At 35.9% G+C, this 25,577-nt stretch overlaps 1 pseudogene; it reads right to left on the reverse strand.

Moving 5' to 3' along the window:
• The window catches only part of LOC109110844, a 101,307-nt pseudogene continuing 75,730 nt past the window's right edge, over positions 1 to 25,577 (reverse strand).

The following is a 25,577-nucleotide window of genomic DNA, read 5'->3' on the forward strand; positions in this document are numbered from 1 at the left end:
TAAATTATAATTGTTTTAATGTTATTCTGTAACGGTTATATTAAAATGTTTGAGATGTTCTGAAATCTGAAGGAATGTAAAATGAAGAATTTCCATGAAATTCTGTAGAGCTGTGATGTCATTGCAGCTCAATGCTGATTCCAGAAGTGATTTCACAAGTCTGAGATACTGCACGATGCAAACTAACTTACAGTACTGTGAAAAATATCATTTAGACACTTTAAAAGAAAGCAAGCATGCATGGAGCATTTGCTCACACATACATATCACATGACTAATTAATCACATGATCAGTCACCTTTCATGTCTATGGCTGTCAGTTAACCACAAAACAAACAACAACAAAAAAAAGACACTTTTACTTTCAGCTCTCATTAAAAACAGTTTGTGATCAACCCACAATGCATTTGGCAGTGTGCTGAGTTCAGTGCAGAGGGTGTAATGCCCTGGTTCAAGGCTCTCAGTTTGAGTAGGGCAGGAAGTTGAGGAGGTAACAGACCCATCTGGCCAGCGTGGAGCTGCGGAGCCACATCATAAGTTCAAACAGGTCTATCTGGCAGAGAGACCAATACTGAGACAGAGAGATCTGCAGTCGCCTGGTCCGAGACTTAATTTTACTCCTCTTGTGTCTAAGAGAGAGACACAGAGACACCAAGAAAGATAAGCAAGACAAAGATCCAGTAGAGGAGAGGTGATATTACACTGGTTAAAGTAAGTTGGCTGTAAATGATTCAGATTGTGTTGGCTCTGGCTCCATGGTATAAGTGAGGACTTTAGACAGACCACACTAGGTCATGTAATATTAACAGTGTGAGAGAGAGACAGCAGTGTCAAGGCTGTAGTAAGTCCTTGGGGGGAAAACAATGACTTCTCCGCTCTCCTGAACGCGTCTCACATTGTCACAGCAAACAGCTTTGAACTGACAAACAGTAAGTGAAATCGCATTCATTTCCTTACACATTCCCTTGGGGAAAAGAAAGATGAGGGGAGTGAGAAATGAGAGGAGAGAAAATTCACTCTAATTTCTGAGTATTCAAGCTGTACAAAGCTTTTTGAGGTGGACAAGTTTGACTTCTCAGACCATAGCTGCTGTGTCAGACTGGAGATGTCACACTGTGGTATCATTTCTACAATCTGACAGGAGAACAGCGACAGCATGAACAGAACACAGGCTGAAAACCGAAAGCAGGGAATGGTGGTCACGAATCATCACTCGCCCTACTTTGCCAAAAACCTTGCAAAAATCTCAACAGTAACTTGTTGCATGCTTGGCACAGTCCAAAGGTTTTCCCCAGACCTGCCAAATTTAAGAGAATTGAGCTAAAAAAATAGATAATAATAATAATAATAATAATAATAATAATAATAATAATAATAATAATAATAATAATAACAACACACACACACACATATATATATATATATATATATATAGATTATATATATATATATATATATATATATATTTAACATATTTATTCTTATTGGTCATTGAAATGGATTTTGAATTGCATTTAAAAAATATACATATACTGCACATAATATATACACAAAAATAACTAAAAGAAAAAATTATGAATTACACAGCTAATCAAAGGTTAGGTTCTGTAAGATTTTTCAGTGTTTTTGCTGCAAAAGGCTGCATGTATTTGATAAAAAATACAGTAAAACCATGAAACCTTGTTTTCACCATGGGATAAAAACTTAAAGGTATTTCCCCCTCTTAATTCTGAGATATAAATTCAGAAACATGCAATTGTGAGATATAAATTCACACTTCTACGAAAAAAATTGAATTGTGAGATATAAAGTGCCAAATACCTTATTGTTTTCCATAGCAGAAACAAGCTTCCATAAAAAACTATAATATTGTGAAATATTATTACAATTGAACTTTTCCATTTTTACCATGTTTTATAACATAACTTATTCCTGTGATGGCCAAGCTGATTTTTATTTATTTATTTTTTATATATATTTTTTCTAAAGTTCTAAAGAACTGCATTTATTTGAAATTGAAATATTTTGCAACATTATATTGTCTCTACTGTTACTTTTGATCGATTTGATCCATCCTTGCTGAATATAAGTATTCATTTATTTAAAAAAAAATCTTACTGACCCTGAACCTTTGAACAGTAGTGCAATGTGTGTGTGTGTGTGTGTGTGTGTGTGTGTGTGTGTGTGCGCGCGTGTGTGTATGGGGGTGTGTGTGTGTGTGTGTGTGTGTGAGTGATTTCATTACAGCCAAAGCCAATTTTTACATGTGGCACTAGAGTTCATTTTGGATCCTGGAGGTATACATTTAGAGTATTACTTGGTGGATCTTGTGAATTATCCATATTTAATATATCAAAATGAGATAGAGAGGATGTTGTCACAGCTGAGCGGGGGATGAATTATTAACCAAGCTCAGCGAGAAGCCTTTCAGTCTGTCTGTGAGCGGACAGAGAATGACAGGAAGAGTGAACCCAGCATACACCTCCACTCCTAGTTTCTCATTACCTTGCATATGTCAGAAATCTGAAAATGACTACCTTTACAGGAAGCAGAGGCATTAAGGCACATTTGAAACCAATATATCACAACATTCTTAATCTTGTAGATTTTTGAGAGCCGCATAAATGCATCTTTGCTGTGTTATGATATCCAACAATTCTATGTGGGCAGCTTAGTGGTTGGTAAAAAAGAATAAAACTGGAGTCTGATGGAGGGGTCGAAAAAGTCTTGTAGTCCTGAATTATTTGCTTGGTTACGACTAAAGCTCACTTGAAGTTTCCTAGCATTTCTATTATTTCTGAATTATTGTATTTACAAAATGGCAACTCGGAAATTTTAATCCTGTTCACATACTCTTTATTGGAAAGTATTTATTTCTAGGGAAGTGGCCACAATGCCAAAACTCTTCAGACAACAGATTGAGTACATCACAAATAGATTAAAAAAGGCTTTTAAATGAGTGGTTATTTACTTTAAAAAATGGCAGCAAAGTGCACACATATTTTGAATTTACAATAACTTTAATAACACTACAGATCTTTGCATCACATATTTAAGAGATTTTAAGAGAAGTACATTGATACAGTCAGAAATGATATTAAAGGGATAGTTCACCCAAAAATCAAAATTATGTCATTAATGACTCACCCTCATGTCGTTCCAAACCCGTGAGACCTCCGTTCATTTCGGGACACAGTATAAGATATTTTAGATTTAGTCCGAGAGCTTTCTGTCCCTCCATTGAGAATGTATGTACGGTATACTGTCCACGTCCAGAAAGGTAATAAAAAACATCTTCAAAGTAGTCCATGTGACATCAGAGGGTCCGTTAGAATTTTTTGAAGCATCGAAAATACATTTTGGTCCAAAAATATCAAAAACTACGACTTTATTCAGCATTGACTTCTCTCCCGGGTCTGTTATGAGCGCGTTCACAGCACATCCGGTTCGCGAACGAATCACTCAATGTAACCGGATCTTCTTGAACCAGTTCACCAAATCGAACTGAATCGTTTAAAACGGTTCGCGTCAAAAATAAGCATTAATCCACAAATGACTTAAGCTGTTAACTTTTTTAACATGGCTGACACTCCCTCTGAGTTCAAATAAATCAATATCCCGGAGTAATTCATTTACTCAAACAGTACACTGACTGAACTGATGACCGAGCCAGATAATGAACGAAACATTGGCTCGTTCTCGAGTCAAGAACCGGTTGCATTTTCGGATCACGGTAGTGATGAGGAAGTTCTGTTCTTCTCCGCGAACCGGTTCTTTCGGACAGTTTGATTCAATAAACCGGTTGCCGAAAACGGTTCACCAGTTTTTTTGCGCTCGACGTAATGACTTCATTGGCGATGATTGCCCTTGATTCAAGCCTCCGTTATCGGCTCATAACATTAGCACAGAATCAGTTCAGAATCAATCACCAAAAGAACCAGTTCAGTTCAGACGCGCTGTGTGCCAGTCTGCTTCACGCATGCGCAGTTATCATCAGCTCCTCGGTTCTCGAACCGGACGCGTCCGACAGAAACGGTTCTTGACTCGAGAACGAGTCAATGTTTCGTTCGTTATCTGGCTCGGTTCAGTCAGTGTACTGTTTGAGTAAATGAATTACTCCGGGATATTGATTTATTTGAACTCAGAGGGAGTGTCAGCCATGTTAAAAAAGTTAACAGCTTAAGTCATTTGTGGATTATTGCTTATTTTTGACGCGAACCGTTTCAAACGATTCAGTTCGATTTGGTGAACTGGTTCAAGAAGATCCGGTTACATCGAGTGATTCGTTCGCGAACCGATGTGCTGTGAACGCGCTCATAACAGACCCGGGAGAGAAGTCAACGCTGAATAAAGTTGTAGTTTTTGATATTTTTGGACCAAAATGTATTTTCGATGCTTCAAAAAATTCTAAACGGACCCTCTGATGTCACATGGACTACTTTAAAGTTTTTTTTATTACCTTTCTGGACGTGGACAGTATACCTACATACATTCTCAATGGAGGGACTGAAAGCTCTCGGACTAAATCTAAAATATCTTATACTGTGTTCCGAAGATGAACGGAGGGTCTCACGGGTTTGGAACGACATGAGGGTGAGTCATTAATGACATAATTTTGATTTTTGGGTGAACTATCCCTTTAAGCTTTATATTTTAATGGACATGCACTACAGATCTGTTAATCACTATATAGGCTAATCTTTAGAATTACTAATGAAAGTTATTACACAGTGTTACTCAAAACGCTAAACGTAGGACTCATGATTAGTCTGATTAATTACTCAGACCTCTTTAAATGCTGAAGTGTTTAACTAGCATTTATGGTTTATACTTAAGGAGCTACTGACAACTATGCTTTAATAAAATTAACCACTTAATTAACTATATAGACTGTGTATTACAATGATATACATTAATGATTATGATTATCCCAGTAATCTCCCCTTCATAAATGTGACATTATTATAGACTATGGACTAGGCCAATGCAGGGGTAAAAAGGAGACTACATTCAAGCAACTGAACTGAAGTTGGTGGACAGTGGCTCACTGCATATTCCCATCAACCCATGCATATACTGCAAAGTGTGAAATCTAAATTTGATTAAAAAAGGCTAGGCAAACACATAAATGGATAAGAAAAGATGCTCTTTTCTTCTAATTTTCTCCATCCACCATTAAGTATTTTGAAAAGCGCAGGGACACCTCCAGAACCATGATCACACGGATTGCATTAGTCGCTTGTACAGTGAGGCTGAAAATACTACTTAACAGTGTGAGGCTACAGAATGAATGCTAATGTCACTTTGCTTTCATGGGGAGACTAAGAAAAATAACCTAATTTCATCATGATGTTGCTTCACAGAGTGTCTGTTTCAAAGAAAAGTGAGTGGGTTGTATAGAGTACAAAGAAAGAACAAGACTCATATTTCTGTTCTTTAAAGGAATGGTTCACTCAAAAATGAAAATTCTGTCACTATTTACTCACCTTCATATTGTTCCAAACAAAAACACCATAAAAGGACCATAAAAGTGGTCTATGTGACTGAAGCACTCTTTGAAGTCTTTTATGAAGTTTTTATGCATTATTTTTAACCTTTTTGGTGTTCTTGTCGTATGACAAGTCTTACATGACAATTCTTTAAAAATGTTTACTTTTGTCATCCACAGATTCAATCAAAGTAACCTCAGCACACAGATAAAAAAAGAAAAGGTGAGTAAATGATGGCAGAATTTTCTTTTTTGGATGAACGCTTACGGTGAGTTAGGTTTTTATACTACAAGCTGTAGCAATCTACAGCTTGTACTAAAAAACCTAACTCACCATAATAGATGATACTGCAAACATTTCAGCTCACATCAAACTAAATCAGTGTGTGATGGTCCGGTTACTTCTCTAGGTCTTTCTTTCTCTTTCTGCTGTTTCTGCGAGCACAGCAATTGCTAATGGATTTTAGATTCTGCATTCTGCACTTTGCTGCCATTTGGTTTTAATAAAGAAGCGCTGAGGCAGACGACATTGAGTTTCATGTCTGGGTGCGTCTTTCTTTCTGTATCACGGTGAAATCCTTTACGAGCAGACGTGAGCGTCTCTGCGCTGACAACTGTCAGGGGCCCTCCTTCAAATACGAATGATTTTCTCCTCCAATCATTGTGTTCTTCATTATAATGGTGAGAATAAATCAATATGATCACTGCTCACTGCTGTGGAAAGTACAATATAGTACAATATAGTGGCATTCATTTCAGGGTAGGGGAGGCTGGACTGAGGGGCTGGTAAGTCATGCACCTGTGTGTCTGAATGTATTTAAATGCTTTGTGAGGTCCCACGGAGTCCGCTTAAATGAACGAGAGATCCTGTGGCGCGTGGTTTAGTGTCTGTGGGTTACTGGTGTGAGAGAGATGACACTGTCTTTGGGCACTGAGATGACATAAGGGACTTGAGAATGAGGTGTTTAAGTGCAGACACACTCCTTATGTGTGGGAACCAGTTTGTTTGGGTGCTGAAACTCTAACCTTGTGACTATTCAAGTAATGTGGCAGTGAATATCGCAGAACCTCACTATTATAGAGAGAAGAGATTTAAAAGAAAGAAATTCTTAAAAATATAAAGAATAAATCTGTGTAAAATAAATTTATATTACTACTACTTCAAATCAGTATTAAATAATTATGAAATATAAATAAATATTTTAAATAAATAAATTAAATATACAATTTCGTTCAAAAATTTGAGGTCAGTAAGATTTTTAAATGTTTCTGAAAAAAGTATCTTATGCTCACCAAGGTGGCATTTATTTGGAGGGAAAATGTGCAGTAAAAACAGCAATACTGTGAAATATTATTACATTTCAAAATAACTGTTTTCTATTTTAAAATCTTTTAGAATATATTTTATTCCTGTGATACAAAAGCTGAATTTTCAGTTTCATCACTCTAGTCTTAGTGTCACATGATCCTTCAGAAATCATTCTAATATTCTGATTTGGGTTCTCAAGAAACTTTTCTTATTTTTATATGAGATTTATATTTATATGATTTTTATATTTATATGTTGCAAACAGTTGTGCTGCTTAATATTTTTGTGGAAACCATGATGATTGTTTTTCAAGATTCTTTGATGAATAGCAAGTTCAAAAGAACACATTTACGTGAAAGTTTTTGTGTGTGTGTGTAACAATATAGTCTTTACTCTTTACTGTCTCTTCACTTTTTATCCATTTAAAACCCTTGGCGAATAAATAAATAAACTTATGGACCACAAAAAGATATTAAAATGCAACCACTTTGCTGTGACTGATGTCTTACCTGGCAATGGCACGAGTACAGCAGCGGGATATATTGATGAAGGAGCTAGAGCTGGCTCTAGTCTGCAGGATAGTCTCGATGCCTCTCAGCAGGTTGTTGGTTTTCAGAGGCAGCAGCATCTGTCGGGGAATCCTGTTCAGCAGCTCACTGATCTGAGGGAGGTACAGCGCCACATTCGTTCGGATATCCACATCCTGAGGGGTTAAAACAAAACAGTACTGTTAGAAGATTGCATTATTAAGCGTATATTAATATGTTTATACTGAACAGAATGACTAGTATATTCTTCAAAAATGTGCCTTTTGTGTTCCACAGATAAAGGGAAGTCATTCATATGGGTTTAAATATATAATGAGAGAAATTTAATTTTGGGGCTACTCTTTTAAGTAGACTACATTAGAAGGCACTCCCACCTAAATAAGTTATTAAAATATTCAGTATTAGGGGGCAGAGTGCAGAGAAGAGTGTGTGTGAGAGAAAGAGAGAGAGAGAGAGGGAGAGAGCAGGGTGCAGGGAAATGGAGTAGCTTATTTCACAGACAACTGAGAAACTAAGTGCTTGAAACTGCGACTGTGAAGATTAGCTGTTTTGGCTCTATCACTTCAGCAACATCAGCCCCCCGAGTTGATACTCCCAGCAAATTTTTATTAGTAATCAGGCATGAAGACCTCCCTTCCTCCCCCTGCCTCACTGGAAAAATAAGATTCTACAAGATGTCAACAGTAGCCACATTCAAGTCCAGGCTATAAGCAGATCTTTATACCTGTGCAGCCTCTCACTAAGCAGTATGCTGTAATTCACCTTACTTGCAGCATTATTCAATATTCATTTTTTTTTTTATATACAATTAATGAATTCATTCATTCTTTATTCAGTTCATTAGATTTCTAAAATTAAGATTTTTATTATTATTATTATTATTCATTCTTTTAATGTCTTTATTCAACTTTGGGTTTGACTGGACATGCAGCCTTTGACATCAACAACAAAAATATATGGGAAGCAGTTCATAAGCATGTTAATTCCTAACTATGTAAAACTATTTTCATTTTGTATTCACATCTCAGACACTGTTTTCAACACTGATGATAATAAAAAATGTTTCTTGGACAGCAAATATAAGAATGATTTCTATGTGACACTGAACACCAGAGCAATGGCTGCTGAAAATTCAGCTTTACCATTACATACATTTTATAAGATATTAAAACAGAAAACGGTTATTTTAAATTGTAAAATATTTAACACTATTGCTGTTTTTACTGTATTTTATTTATTTATTTTTACAAATAAATGCCCACTTAGTAAAAATAATAAAACTTTCAAAAATATTTTTAAAAAATCTTTAATGTTTACAAATTTAGTAAACATAGTATCAATAAAAAAATATGGCACATGCACAAAAATGAGGGAAAATAGACAATAATGAACAACTCAACATAGACACAGACAGTACAGACAAAAACACTTACTGTTATGAAAATGCTTGGTCTCGGTTTGACAACAGCAGCAATTTGCATCAACAGCTACTAATTCCACTGACCAGCAGACCAAGTGATTAAAATCACAGTTCACAATTAACTTCCTGTAGTCCTTGCAAAAGCATAAGCCGGTAGTACCATAAAGTGACAACGTTGTAGGAGACAAAGTACAAAGAGCTGTACAACTATAATACAAAATGTGATTCTATTTTAAAAGGACCACTGATATAAATTCCAATTCACTTTAATTTCAAGAGCCTATGTGTAAAAATCAAAGGTGATACTATATTGTATGAATAAGTAGCCTAGTGGTTACTTGGACTAAGATCTGGACTAGTAACTAAATGGCTGCATGTTGAAACCTCAAAAGAACCCGGGGTTGTTCTGGATAATGTTCTTTTGAAACATGTTTTAAGTCTCTACAAACCAAAATGATAGGTTTACACTACATATGGGCTGTGATGGCACTGAAGTATTTTCTTCTCTTGGCTATGCTGGATTGTGGTGTAAAGAGCAGGCGAGGTGAATGTGACAGTAGGTGGATTCTGCGGAACATTTCAGACACCCTGTGTCCTGTCCTGAAATAACCCAGCTTTACAGGGTATGCACATCTTCAAAAGAATCATTAGGACGGAGGGGCCCAACAACCAGAGTGCAATCCCTTGATGAAATCTTTCTATATACACAGTCTGTCTTCAAAATGAGATCTTACTGACAAAATATAATAATAATTTATTGTATTAAGGTCCAATTGTTCGTGCAATCAGACCCTGATGGTATCACATGGGCATGGCTCCCACAGTTGGCATCGACCTGGTTGTGTCTGGCTCAATTTTACCCCAGGGCTAATCTATCCTGAGAGGGCCAGGAGCCAAGAGACATGTCTGGGGCCTGCAGAGATCCATGAAGACCCCCAGCAGCCCAGGGCCCACCACAAGCTGCTGCAACAGCCAGGACAGGTGTAGAGCTGCCTCAATGCCAAACACATGTCTCTGGAAAAAGGGTGGCCATACAATTTATACCACCAAGATGAGAAAACAGGCCCAGAGGAACAGAATGATCAATATATATCCACCCAGACCACTTATAGAAGCAAAGTTGACCACCCATGACCACACTTACACATGACTGACCACATTTATATATCAGAGACTTTTAGAAATGGAAATCATATGGAATTTAACAATTTCCGTTTGTGTGAATTTTTTTTTTTTGTGTGTGTGTGTGTGTGTGTGTGTGTGTGTGTGTGTGTGTGTGTGTGTGTGTGTGTGAAAATCCCATTGCCAAATTGACACACATTGACACACAAAAAAAATTGTACAACAACACTAAAACAAAAATGTGAAAACCATTCATTAATTTTTATAAAATAGCTACTAATATCAAAACTGTAGCTACACAATGGCATATGAACAAACACTCAGTAACTACAAAGCTTCAAGTCTCACAAATCTTATGTGCAATATAACTGTAAATTGAATGCCCTGTGGTTTTGATTCACTCGAAAGAACAGACTCAGAGTCATGTGTTCAGGAAGTGGAATACACTGATTGCACTAAATAGTTTTGATTCTTTAGAAAGAACCAATTTATAAGAGTCACTTGTTTGGGAACTGGAATACAGTGGTCGTACTGTATGTTTTTGATTCACTAAAATCAACTGATTCATAACAGTCACTTGTTTAAGGATTAGGACTGCACTGGTCACACTGAATAGTTTTGATGGACTAAAAAGAACTGGTTCCTATAAGTCATTAGTTTTGGAATCATTGGACTATATTAGCTGCACTTTATGGATTTGATTTACCAAATAGAATCTCAAAAGAGTCTACAGCCTTCAAAATGTCTGACTACACTAGGCAACACATGTTTCATGCGATTCAGTATCCGTTAGACACTGTTTTTGTATAATGTAGGATTCAGACAGCTTTGGCAATAATAAACTAATGTATTAAGTGGACTACAAGGAAAAACTGCTATGAAAGAGTATAATGTAGACTCTTTCAGAAAAAAAGAGTCTACATTATACTCTTTTATATTAAGTCTTTCATGACTTTCTTATCAAGTCTTTTTATATTAAGTCACAGGACTCAATCTTTGGATTAAGTTCAGATGGACTGACGTAAAGGTTAAATCCTTTTCTAGAAAATCAAAATGAGTGACAAAGCGCAAACTGTACAACCACAGTCTAGATACACAGCCATTGGTCTGAACATCTGACAAGATTTTCATCAAACATTGCCAATAACCTAAAGTAAGCAGGAAAGCAGGTCAGGGTGTCAAATTCCCAAACAAGTTCTGTTATAAAAGGGGATACAATGCAAAGACAATATCCCAAAAGCGAGGTCCCAGAAATGACTTCAATTCCCTGGCAGGATAACAAGTCTGGTCATTTAAGTACACTCCTGCAGCAACAGTATTTTAATAACTGATTGCTGTGCTATGACTTGAGCTTGAAAAACATGCAAGCTCCATTTTTCTGTCCATTTATCTGCTAATCCTTAAATCTCAATCTCTAAAATTTTGAGGGGGGATTAGGTGCTAAATTAAGTGGATTTAAATTTGCTATCGCTTGGGTGGGATTTACAGGCGCCAGCAGTAGCAGCGAGCAGAAGTGAGGGGTTTGGATTAAAATAGGACACTGAACACTTGGTCTATGACCTCAAGCTACTGCTCCAACATCCAACCCATATGCCCTCACATCTCTTTGCATATATATCCCACCACTTGCGGCAACAGTAAGACAGTGACACATGCGCTCCATCTACAGTATGTGCACACTTTCTCTTTAAAGAAAGACTAACTTGACAGGCACACTGCCTTGTTTCCTGTGGTGCTGCATAGCTGGTTATAGTCCAAGACTGGCTGTGGGCTTGTTCCAGTGTCCCCCATCGCTGGACTGAGTCCATCTGGATTAAAAGCCCACTAAGAGATTTCCACCTCTCATTTTATGGATGAATTTAAGCCCAGACCCTAGAGAGTTCTATGAACTATATACACACACACAAATTATATTGAGCAATTAATTAATTAAGTAATCATTTATTTATTTATGTTTAACATACTGGCTTGCAAGTAATTTTTACTCTATGCAAAAGCAATATCTAGCCAAATAAACATTTTAGAGCAGAACAAAACTTTCCATGACTTCTGCATGCCTGGAAAACACCTAAAAAAAGTTTGTCATCCAGGCTAATCTCCAGGTTTTTTTTATTTTACTTTATTATTTTAATTAACTCTGTGTCACATCGCGCATTATTATTTCTCTTTGTTATATGCTATTTTTTACATGCCTGATGATGCATTCTGCCTTTCAGCAACCGGGACCCATTTCTCAGCTTTCGCCTTTTGCTTTTGAAGTTAGCCGGCACTTCAAAGTTCAACTACAAGGCATCTCTCCACTTTAAAGACGAGAGGTAATCATGAGGTAAGTCACCCCGCTGCTCTGTTCATGCGCCATTGTGCCCTGATGACTCTTGGGTGGATGCGGTGCGCTGCATAAAAGGGTCAATCGCTCAGTGTGGACGTGAATTGGACAAAATCAGAGACAGACCGACTGGGTCATGCTACTAGCTCAGACAGCTGGAGAGAGAGACAGTCCTGATTAGCCATGCCTCTCTCTTATCTCTGCCTGTTCGGTACACTAGAAGATGAGAATATGGTCATGTCCTAGCGGCCCTCCCTCTGGGGATCTTGGTGAGCAGCCAGAGAAGGCCCAGGACTGCACATAACTAGCCGGCCAACGGAGTCGCTACCCATCAAATCAGTCAGCATTCAGGAGTATTGAGATTGATAGTCAGTCCCTCAGTCGAATACTTAATGAAGAAACATTCACAGCTTGCCCTAGAAGGAAATAAGGAAGAGGATGTTAAAATAACAATGCGACAGTCCTTCTGCATATTCACAAGTTCTTCAAATACACATTCCATTTCATCCCCATGAGGAGTCAAAATCACTAAATAGAAGGATCAACCGCTTAGTGCTCTCAGCTCTGCAGCTTTCTTTATCAAGGCACTGAGGAAATGGGTCAATCTGATCAAGTGAATGGTGGTCCACTGGGAGATTTGGAGAAACGCAGGGGAAGCCACCTTCTGATCTGAGTATAGGCCTATATGCTGCACAAATAAGCAAGAAACATACATAAAAAAACTTTAAAAGAATGTATCTCTATGGGTCTTTATAATGAGAATAAAATGTGACATTAGGATCTGAAAAGTCTGAACTTTTGCAAATATTTTATACACTAATGTGTTTATATAAACTAAATCTCCATAGTACCAGAACTGTTTATTGTACAAAAAATACACAAAAATAATAAAAAATAAATACTGAACTTAAGAAATATCCATTTCAGGGATATATATTATATAAAAATGTGAATTTGTTTAGTGTGAATTTATTCCACATTTACCCCTTGAGACATTTGTAAGTGAAAAAGGCAAAATGCAAAACTACATAAATAATGGGCCACTAAGTTGTATAAACGTATTCTAAAAGAACTGTGTGATGCAGACAAAAACCCATTACTAATTACTTTTAAGAGAGACGAGGTGGAGGTACTTTTCTATATTGGAAAAATGGCCCCGGAGGTACCATAAATACTAAGATGACTTAGCAAATGTGACACTGGTTTCTTGTGGCCAAATGTTGATAAGTGCAAACAGACACTGTTCAATTTTGAAAAAGAATATCAAAACAAAAGCTAACTTGTGCCAACTAACCAACTAACCTTGAAGTGAATTTGTTCTACATTAAGACAATATTCCAGAATCATTTCAAGCATTAATACCAAGGAAAGCACTATGGAAAAAGTCTGGGTTAAGATTCTATTTTACTGTGACCATCCGACTGCACAGACGCAAAAAGAAACATCTACTGTAAACGGAATTAAAATGTCACATCTTTACTCATCCACTGAGAACGCATGCAAGCACGGTGCTTTTAATGGATGTTTACGAGAGCTGCGGTTGTTAATAATGTTCGCTGGGTTAGTAGTAGTCGAGATTTATGTGACTGCGTAAGTGAAGGGAGGTTGGGACAGTAACTATTAAATCCTTTACACATCAGAAATTGATTTAACTGCTTAATGCAAGCTCACTGGACGGAGGAATATTTAGAGCTTAGCTTTCTGACAGTAAGCCACACCAGGACAACCCAACTTTCTACAGCTGTCCGCCAAATAAAAAGGCCAGAGCCACTCAGAGGAGAGCTTAAGTTCTTTCTTTTAGTTGAGTGTGTGCCCCTATAACAAAGCCTGAGGCTCAACATTAGGTACTGAATGGTACTTCAGAAATAGAGGCCCAGACTGAAACAAACACACTCATTTTTATTTTTGTTGTTTCTTCCCCTTGCTCTTTCTCTAAAGCGGGAAAAAAGGTGAGTCTGACAGGTGTGAAGTCATGTAGGGATAGACTTTCAAAACTCACCCTTTTGTAAACATACTGAATCTCTGAATCTGCTCTTCTCTGATGGACAGACAAAAAACAGCTGACCACAGGAGACCTAGACATGCTAGCATATAGGTTTATATAGCAGAAAGGTCGAACAGTCTCTCCCTCAACTAAATGCCGCTGCGGGGCAGACATTATGAGACATGGGACTGATCAGCGAGGACAATGCCATGAACAGCCAAAAAAAGCTCTCCCCTGGGACAAATACAAAGGCAATTACACAGGAGGGAGGCTATTCGTGGTGCCTGCCACCACAATCCATTATTCACATATAGGCTTTTCAGGGCTCAGCGTTAACTGAGCTTAGCAGGGCCACGCTTACCAAAAGAAGCTTAATTAACTAACTAACTAACTAACTAACTAACTACTACTACTAAATATTAAAACACACACATGCATATATATATGTAATTTCTGAATTACATTTTTTATAATTTATTTAATATATATTTTTTTTCAGTCCACAAGGCTATGGCTCAATAAAATAATACATATACTGTATATATATATTTCTAGACACTACAGATGTCCTGAGCTTCAGTCACACACTTCTACCTGCAGATTTCAGGGAAACAGCATTGTTTCGCAAGAAAATTATGCTTTCTCCACCGTCAAGAACTGAAAAACACAGTCAGACAAAACAATCCATTTAAAGATAGAGCAAGAATGACAGAAAATACTTTAGCACATACTGTATGAACAATGCAGTGCTCTAGGCACTTGCATTTAGGCAGTCATATCATTTCTGAGAAGTTTAAAGGGCAAAGCTATTATATTCAATTCTATGTTCTCAGCAACATCTAAGAGGGTCAGCTTTGTCAGACACATTTTCCATCACGTAGAACTCATTCTACAAAATGACTGCCAAACAAAAAATAAATAAATAATGAAATAAATGGAATAAAATTCCTGTCTTGGATATTAGAAAAGAGGTAATGATGTTTATTATTATTATAATAAATTATTATTTAAATTATCATTATAATTGAAAATCTAAGTGTGTAATAATAATAAACTACCATTAGAGTAATACAGACAGGTAGTGTAATGGCAGGCAGACAGGTAGTGCACTCACATTCATTGCTCTAGACACCCTCTGGGTCTATGTTTTCACTTAGCATTCTCTGGTTCAAAGCTCAGTAGTTACTTTTCCTTTTTAGCATAAACCCAATTTCAGATAACAGACCCAAAGCCAACAAAAAACTTTGATTAGGACTGAGGAGAAACCTCTGGAGATGGTGGTGTTTGCAGAGGAGGCCTCTCTTCATCTGTCGGAGGAAATCGATTCAATGGAGATTTTTTTTGTTTCATCTCAAGTAAAACCGTAGGTCATCCCAACTGCATTCATGTGATAAACTACTTCATGTTTATGTACAGACAAATGCTTGACTTATCACAAAGCGTCTATGTAAAATGTCCTTCCATGCTCATATTTTGCATCGTATTGATCATCTAGTCTTAAAAGATCTTGATGTTTCGGCGGACTATCGTAACTGTGCTCCACTGGATCTACCTTGGTTTTAACGTTTTTTTTTTTGTTAACTCCTTGGTGATTTTTGAGCTCTCACTCATCCATCTTCCTTAGGCTCTATTCTGCCCATATCTATGATCTACAGACATGTTACATCTCTAGCTCTCACTTCCTCCCAATCTTTGCCGTCTCATCGCCCCCTCCTCATCATCTTTTTACAGAAATGTTTGCAGCTCTCAATTCATCCACAAAGCGAGCATTTCTCCAGCACAATAAATGTAAATTGCATTCATTTCAATTTCAGCACTAATGTTCTTGATGTTTGTTCCTGTTTCACAGCAAAACAAACAAAATGGAAAACAGTTCCGTTTGGTGGATTGCAAAATTAGGATTTAGAGCATATTTTGCAGCCAAGTCGTTCTGCCATCCCTGAGAGAAACTCTAGTTCATTTGGCTGTGGTCCGAAATATGATTATGTTCTGTCTAATCAGGCGTGTAATTAGACAGCAACAAGTAAAAAAATATATGAAAAGAATGGCATTCAAAAATGCATGTCAGCATCATATATGAACATGATCCCAGTATTTGTAGTCTTAGTGAATTCAATTCAGCCTGCAGCAGTTTTGAAATGTAGAAGTAAAATAGAGTTATGCTATATTCTGTTTAACTTTCTATTTTTAGCTGGGATAGATATTTTTTTTGTTTTTGTGTATATCACATTTTTTTTTGTAGCCCACACATTTCTTTATGTTTGTATAGACACTGATGAGTAAAATCTCTATATACGAACCTTTGTTCAGAAATTTAAAAAGATCAGAGCCAGTTGTAAAGTTAAATTAAGAAATTAGTTGCAATAAATTAAATTATTTGTGACCCTGGACCACAAAATTAGTCACAAGTAGTATTTTTTTTTTTTTTTTTTTTTTTTTTTTTTTTTTTATAGAGATAGATAATAATAAGCTTTCCATTGAAGTATGGTTTGTTAGGATAGGGACAATATTTGGCTGAGATACAGCTATTTGAAAATCTGGAATCTGAGGATGCAAAAAAAAAAAAAAAAAAAAAAAAAAAAAATATTGAGAGTTGTCCATATGAAGTCCTTAGCAATGCATATTACTAATGATAATATATTTTGATATATTTATGGTAGGAAAATTACAAAATATCTTCATGGAACATGATCTTTACTTGATATCCTAATGATTTTTGGCATAAAAGAAAAATCGATAATTTTGACCCATACAATGTATTTTTGGCTATTGTTACAAATATACCTGTGCTACTTATGACTGGTTTTGTAGTCCAGGGTCACATTTTGGTAGGCATTTTATACAATTTATTAAAAATACAATAAAATCAAATAATTTAATATTCTAGCAACAAATAAAGATGATTTGTAAACATTTGTATACTTGTATCAGTTTATGTTTTAGAAGCTGTTCAAGTTGATAATGTTCAAAAAAGTGTCTTCATAGAAGAATATGAAATTTGTGCATACAGACAAGATCATATAATAATCATAATAAAATATAATTAATAAATATTTTACTAAATAAAGCTTTTTAGTTTTATAAATGAATTCATATGAAGGCATAATTTGTGTTCGTCAACAACACTAATTTCAAGCATTTAGATAAGTCTTCAAATCAAAAGGTTTTTAAGATCATGTGAAACCTAAATTCAGTCAAATGTGTCCAGACATTTGGGTTTATATAACCGCAAGATTACATCAATATCAAAAACCATAAAGAACACCATATTTACACTCTCAGAAAAAAAGGTACAGTGATAACACTGGAGCAGTAGTACCCTGAGGTACAAAAGCTTAAAGATATAAACAAGGACTTACAGGCAGTCAAATAAAGATGGTGAATGGATAACAGCATATTGTAGGTACAACATATCTGCAGTTATACAGAGGGCTAATAGGGCTGTGGTTTCTGTGGGCAGTGGCGGTGCAGGGTGGCAGGTAATTGCTGAGGCAGACCTATGAGAGGCTGATGGAGAGAAAGAGAGAGAGAAGCCGTTTTATCTGTGGAGGTCTGGTAGACGAGGAGTATGTGTTCTCTAATGAGGGGGCAGGTTCATATTGACCAGCACTCCACTTCACTCGCAACACTAATGGTGTGTTTTTATCAAAATGTTTGAGTGGTTTTGCCTTTATTGCACTTCAAATACAGAAACCTGTAGCTCCAGTTGAGTTTTTGTGCATGTGAGTGTTTTTTTTTTTTTTTTCATGTGGACTGTCGGAATGAATGTTGTTGTCAAGAGGGAAACAACAAAGCTGAACAACAGAAGGGGTGATTTTTGATATTGATCTTATTTTTGCACTTGTATACAAAAAAAGCCTAGACATATTTGACTGAATTTAAGTTTCTCATGATCTTAAAAACATTTCTATCTGAATAATTAAATGCTTAAAAGCTTGAAATTAGCATTGCTGTCAAACATAAATTGTGCCTACGCATACATTTATTTTTAAAATTAAACAGCCAACAAGTTTGTGGTGAAATATTAATTTATTTTAATTATACTATATTATGATTATTATAATAAAATATAATACATTAGAAGAATATCTACCTATATTATATAATTAATATAGAAAATTAAAAAGAAGATCTATCTATAAAACTAAAAGTAATAACAATAATTGTACTACTAATAATATATTCATTATAGAATGTAATTATAAAATGCATTTAACAAAAAATATTATAAAAATAAACAAGAAAATATAATTAAATATATACTTCAGTAAAACATACGGAAGCACACCAAATCTAATTTGTCAAAATGAACTAGAACTGGACAAAAAATTTTAACAAAAAAGGAACACACAAACTGCATGCATCAAAGCAATGAATTTGATTAACTGACAGCAAGCTGGATTCTTAAGCAAAAATATTCCTAGTGCATTCATATTTCAGCGTTTAATGACCATGTGTAAAGCTGAATGCTGATTGGAAATTGAATGCAAGTCCATCTCTATTCAGTGTTAGAATAACAGAGAGGAGCTTCTCTGATGCTACCGTTGGTTTCTGCAGAGACGACAGCATTAATATTGATAGTCCTGTACAAAGCAGGCTAGCTGTGAATAGGAAATACACTGCACTGGACACAGAGTGTTTAGATACTGAGAGCCCTTCATACGGTCAGGAGGGCACCTGTGATCTCAATCACACAATGAGAGAGCTCAAAGCACTGTTACTAAAACACCAGCTCACAAACAAACGTATGCACCTACACTTGTGAGGATTTTTCATTGACTTTCACTGTCAAGTAAGCTAACTTTATACCTCTACAATTGGAATAGTTGGTCCAAAAAAAAATCATTTAAGGTTGTAAATGTGGATTTAAAAGTAACATTAAAGTTTTAACAAATTTGACCATACAACTATGCTCAGCTGCATAATCTTGCATCAAGCCACAATAATTTGTCAACTCTCATTGAAAATAACTTTTGGTAGGAGCAAAATACGGTCAGTGTGAACACAACTTAAATGTTTCCCTAAATGTCTTACATTTTCAGAAATACTGCCACAGGTATAACAAAATGAGTGTGCACACTCAACCGTATATTTTTGACTCTCTTCCTAGGAATAGAAAATGTTCTGTTCTACTTATGCTGTTAATAAATACAATGTACAACAACTCAGAAATAACAAATGCTCAATAAGAATTCTGAGAAATGACAGCTGTGGCAATGCAAATATTTGGAGCATTCGTTCAAATGAGCAGCACTTTAAAACACTTGAGTCAAATAATATAAGTTGAGAGTGTATAATTTATTTTACTATCTTACAGGCTTAGCCTCTCTAGATATTTTTGTGGGGTGCAGAAACATCCATCCAGCTAAAACCGATGATGTGTCATCTTCCAGACAATCAAAATCAAAATGCTCATAACAAAAATTATATTCTAAAATGTAAAGAAGTCAATTGGTCCTAATACAATTCCCTCTGTTATACAAATAAAATTGCTGCAAGAAAGTGAAGAAAGCTTGTTTTTTCATTCATAGCTTCATGAGTAAACAACTCTAATAACTCTAAACTTAACCAGCATACTGACTGACTGTCCAGCTCTGCAGTCTAAGTGAAAGACTCTCAGTCAAGAATGAAGAAAGATTACAAGTCTGGAAAGTACAAGTGTGTGAAGAACATTTTAAAGGGGTCATGAACTGAGAAATCAAAATTCCCTTGATCTTTTGACATATAAGAGGCCATTGTACTATAAAATCATCCTGTAAGTTTCAAAACTCAAAACTTTCTTGTTTATATTGAAGCCAGTCTGCCAAAATGACAGGTTGTGGAATGTGCCACTTTATCACGTAATAGTATGGCTAAACCCCGCCTCCACAGAAGAAGATCAATCCCTGCTTCTACATCACTGACTGTTTAGCCCCGCCTACCAATTCACACATGTAGTGTAAATAACGAGAGAGGCAAATGCAGGTCAATGCAGAAGCCAAAAGATAAAGATACATTTCGACACAGGATTTTCAGAAAGATTATAACTTAAAGACGATACAGTGCTGAATATATTGGATCCGACAGTAAAGTTGCACCACACAAGTGTATGTAACTGTTTTTATTACAAGCTCACTATTGCTTTGTCAGTTATTACAGATCGTTTGATATGTACTGAATATAAATCACAGCCGCGTTCATCTATGAAGGATGTCAAACATACACAACCATTAGCCAATCATAGCAGTGGGTGTTTACTTCCGAGTCTACAATCCGCCACACCTATTCAAACAGGGCGTTCCGATGAGGGGGTCAAAACAGGATAGAAAATAGCCTATTAATTCTAAATTATGATGTTTTTTGATGTCAAAATCTTGATAACATTATAAGGGGACCTCAGTGAAAAGTACAAAATAATTAAAAAAAAAAGGCAGTTCGTGACCCTATTAATAATCTAAATAACCTTGTTTTCCACACTATAAAGAACCTTTTGTGCATTTGGAACAGGGAAAAAGTCACACTCTAAAACCTTCTCTACTCTTCTCTAGCTTTTCTCTTAATCTAATTGTCTAATAATCCTGGCAATGTGCATTAAAATATTATATGACTATATACAGGTCCTTCTCAAAAAATTAGCATATTGTGATAAAAGTTCATTATTTTCCATAATGTAATGATAAAATTAAACTTTCATATATTTTAGATTCATTGCACACCAACTGAAATATTTCAGGTCTTTTATTGTTTTAATACTGATGATTTTGGCATACAGCTCATGAAAACCCAAAAATTCCTATCTCAAAAAAATTAGCATATCATGAAAAGGTTCTCTAAACGAGCTATTAACCTAATCATCTGAATCAACTAATTAACTCTAAACACCTGCAAAAGATTCCTGAGGCTTTTAAAAAACTCCCAGCCTGGTTCATTACTCAAACCGCAATCATGTGTAAGACTGCCGACCTGACTGCTGTCCAGAAGGCCAATCATTGACACCCTCAAGCGAGAGGGTAAGACACAGAAAGAAATTTCTGAACGAATAGGCTGTTCCCAGAGTGCTGTATCAAGGCACCTCAGTGGGAAGTCTGAGGGAAGGAAAAAATGTGGCCAAAAATGCTGCACAACGAGAAGAGGTGACCGGACCCTGAGGAAGATTGTGGAGAAGGACCGATTCCAGACCTTAGGGGACCTGCGGAAGCAGTGGGACTGAGTCTGGAGTAGAAACATCCAGAGCCACCGTGCACAGGCGTGTGCTTTTTGAACCAGAAAACAGCGGCAGAAGCGCCTGACCTGGGCTACAGAGAAGCAGCACTGGACTGTTGCTCAGTGCTCCAAAGTACTTTTTTCGGATGAAAGCAAATTTTGCATGTCATTCGGAAATCAAGGTGCCAGAGTCTGGAGGAAGACTGGGGAGAAGGAAATGCCAAAATGCCTGAAGTCCAGTGTCAAGTACCCACAGTCAGTGATGGTCTGGGGTGCCATGTCAGCTGCTGGTGTTGGTCCACTGTGTTTTTATCAAGGGCAGGGTCAATGCAGCTAGCTATCAGGAGATTTTGGAGCACTTCATGCTTCCATCTGCTGAACAAGCTTTATGGAGATGAAGATTTCGTTTTTCAGCACGACATGGCACCTGCTCACAGTGCCAAAACCACTGGTAAATGGTTTACTGACCATGGTATTACTGTGCTCAATTGGCCTGCCAACTCTCCTGACCTGAACCCCATAGAGAATCTGTGGGATATTGTGAAGAGAAAGTTGAGAGACGCAAGACCCAACACTCTGGATGAGCTTAAGGCCGCTATCGAAGCATCCTGGGCCTCCATCACACCTCAGCAGTGCCACAGGCTGATTGCCTCCATGCCACGCCGCATTGAAGCAGTCATTTCTGCAAAAGGATTCCCGACCAAGTATTGAGTGCATAACTGAACATAATTATTTGAAGGTTGACTTTTTTTGTATTAAAAACACTTTTCTTTTATTGGTCGGATGAAATATGCTAATTTTTGGTTTTCATGAGCTGTATGCCAAAATCATCAGTATTAAAACAATAAAAGACCTGAAATATTTCAATTGGTGTGCAATGAATCTAAAATATATGAAAGTTTAATTTTTATCATTACATTATGGAAAATAATGAACTTTTATCACAATATGCTAATTTTTTGAGAAGGACCTGTATGTATATATTTGCTTTGTTATGAATTATGATATACAAATAAAAGCATTTGTTAAATGAATAAATGTAAATGAAAGGTTCCATGGATGTTAAATGGTTCTATATTGATCCAAATGCCAATAAAGAAGCTTTATTTTAAAGAGTGTAATGCAACGTAATCTGATCTACTATATGTGCACATGGACAAATTATTAAAATTAATACCTGGCTGAAAATCTCTAATGAGTTAGGACAACAGTACTGTTCGATCTCAAAATAAAACAAAAACATGACACACAGAAAACTTCTAAAAAAGTGTGTGGGCTAGTGACGCCATGGAGGCATGGAGTCAAGCATGATTCATCCTATACAATAGATCATCACAGACTTCTTTAACCTCATCTACTAAATTACAAAATTGAAGAAAAAGACTCCAAGATTGCAAAAATGAACAAAGGCAAATTGAACAAATGAACAAATTAGCAAATATCTATATTGCACGTAAAAGCACTGTACAGAACCGCTCAATTAGAAAAACATCATCAATCTTTTGTCACATAACAAAGTGAAAACATTTTTTTGAAAAGATGCATCTACAAAATATAAAGACATAAGATATCTCCAAGTGGGCAGTTGATTTGTAAATAACCCTGTGGAAGCAGTGGAGTTGCAGTCAGTGGATGCTAACAGAGTGTGGGATCAGATGAGGCAAGTGTGAGGTGTGTGTTTGCATCTGCTCACTCTGACCTGTGAGGTGAGCCATGAGAACAGCTATGCAAGACTCAATAAAGCACTATCACAAATATGTTCTTGAGCATTGCTTTAGGCTGGTAAAAGTCCCTAACAGTTCACATGCAAAACACAACAATGGTAACACTCGAAAACACATCATTAAAAGAAGAAATGCCTGCTATGTTGTCACCACATGACACATAACTCAAAATGAACAACACCACTGCAAAAACACTAAACACTGAGGTAGTAATTTGCATGAATTATTCATGCCACGCTGCATGCTGGGAAATACAGTCCAGCATCTAGCACTGCAGAATTAATTAAGAATTAAAAAGGGCAATTAAAAAGAAAACTAAAGACGGCATTTGATGTCAAAAAGGTTGCAGAACATTAAAATGACTAAAATTCCTGTAGCTCAACTTTTAGCATGGCAGTCAAAACAACAACAACAACAACAACAACAAAAACAGTACAAACTAAATTATTGTGAAACATTACTACAATTCAACTGTTTCCTATTTTTTTTTTTATTTTTTTTATGTTGTTTTTTGTTGGTGTGATTCTTAAGTAATTATTATATTATGATTTTTTGCTCGGTAAGGATTCATTTCTTATTATCTGTGTTGAAAACCGTTTGTGCTGCTTAATGCTTATGTGGAAACCGTGATTTTTTTTCTTTATTCAGGGTTCTTTGGTGAATAGTTTAAAAGAATAGCATTTAATTGAAATAGTCAATTTAAATTAATTAACTGAAACGATTTAACTGATCCCAAACTTTTGAATGGCAGTGTATATGTATTTATGTTAATTTCTACGAGACTGAATAATGCATACTTGAAAAATGGTTGGGATTATGCTGGAGTCTGATTTCACTTAATTTTAATCTTTAATAAAACCTTTGCACAAAGTCTTATACATATAGCCTCAAACACAAGAATTCTTGGTCTTCTCTTGTGAAACAAAGCATGAAGCTCTGTTGTTGTAGTTTTGAATGCCCATTTTTCTGTGCTGGCAGTACAATATGTTCTTATCTCTCCATTCTTATGCAGATGAGACAGCCTCCCTTTCTGCAAAAGCCACAGCTGTATATGTGAAATACGCCTTTATAACTGCCTGTAATTATGGCAGACCAGACTACTTCAAAACATCCTGGTAATTTGATGATGTTGGGGGGAGGAATGGCTGCTGAGACTTTTGCATGGCTTTGAGAATCAGACACTTTTGGAGGGGTATAGAGAAGGGAAGAGATACTACACCCCGCTAAAAAAGCACACCCAACACAAGTGGTCATGGTCGGGCCATAATTATCCTCACAAAGGCTTTTGGGTAATTAATCTACAAAGAAAAGCCACCTGCAGGAAAGTGCACTCAAATGCCGCTTGCTGAGATGACTGACTATATAGGCCTAAGTGGAACACTCCTGAAAATGATGGGGATCTGAAAGCAAGTAAGCAGTAAATCGGCTAATAGTCAAGTGTATCTGAAGGTGTCAAACACTGGTACAGTATCCTGTTTGGTTTTGTCAAATTAAATGGAGCAAAATAAATCCATCTTCAGAAATGTACTGATGTACGATTAAATTCAAATGGCTTGTTTATAGTTGACTATGCAAATTACATTAGAACAGAATGAATTATTCATCATTACTATAAAAACACACTTTAAGATTTATACAATGTTTTTATATAATGATTTAAACTTTAGATAAAAGTTAAAATGTTAATGAATGCAAACCAAATGTAATTGCACTCTTGTTCATACAGCAGTACTTTTAAAATAAAAGTGTGCAATACAGTACTTTTGAATTCATCATTGAATTTTGCACATTATGAAAAAAATCATGCGATTATTCGCGATAAAAAATGTTAATCGTTGCCCAGCACTACTTTAAATAAAACTTACAATTTTAATAAATACAATTCAAATGGCTTATCTAGTTATCTAGTAAGTTATTTAAACTAAGAAATGATACATTTTTAATATTTAGTATACTAGAACGAAAAATAAAGTTATAGTTACAGATATTACTATTATATCATTAAGGTTATCAACAAAATTAAGGAAATTAAAAACAAAAGATTTAAATTTATATAATGTCTAAAGCTTAATATGCATAATCAACTATAAGAAAACCATTCATATTTTATCACACACTTTTATGCAAAAAAATAAATAAATAAATACAAATCAGAATATAAAGCTTAAAGTGTGTATTTATATACTAATGCCGAATACTTCTGTTCTAATATGCACTCTCAACAATAATACTTAAAGCTTTATAAAAAGTGTTTGTTAATATTTAATTATTCATTATATATTAGGCCTATATTAATATGATAGCTTTAATGTATACGGTAACAATTAGTGTGTTACTGAAGACTCCGATGCTCTGATTTAATATGCTTGTACAGCCCAAACATCCCCTATAAGGTTATGTAATAAAAGTATAAATAAATGTCCCTGACACCCTCCAGATGGCCAAATGTCCCCCACAGAGGCCAGCTCCGGCAA

This window comes from Cyprinus carpio, chromosome A17 (assembly GCF_018340385.1).
Source record: "Cyprinus carpio isolate SPL01 chromosome A17, ASM1834038v1, whole genome shotgun sequence".
NCBI lineage: Eukaryota > Metazoa > Chordata > Actinopteri > Cypriniformes > Cyprinidae > Cyprinus > Cyprinus carpio.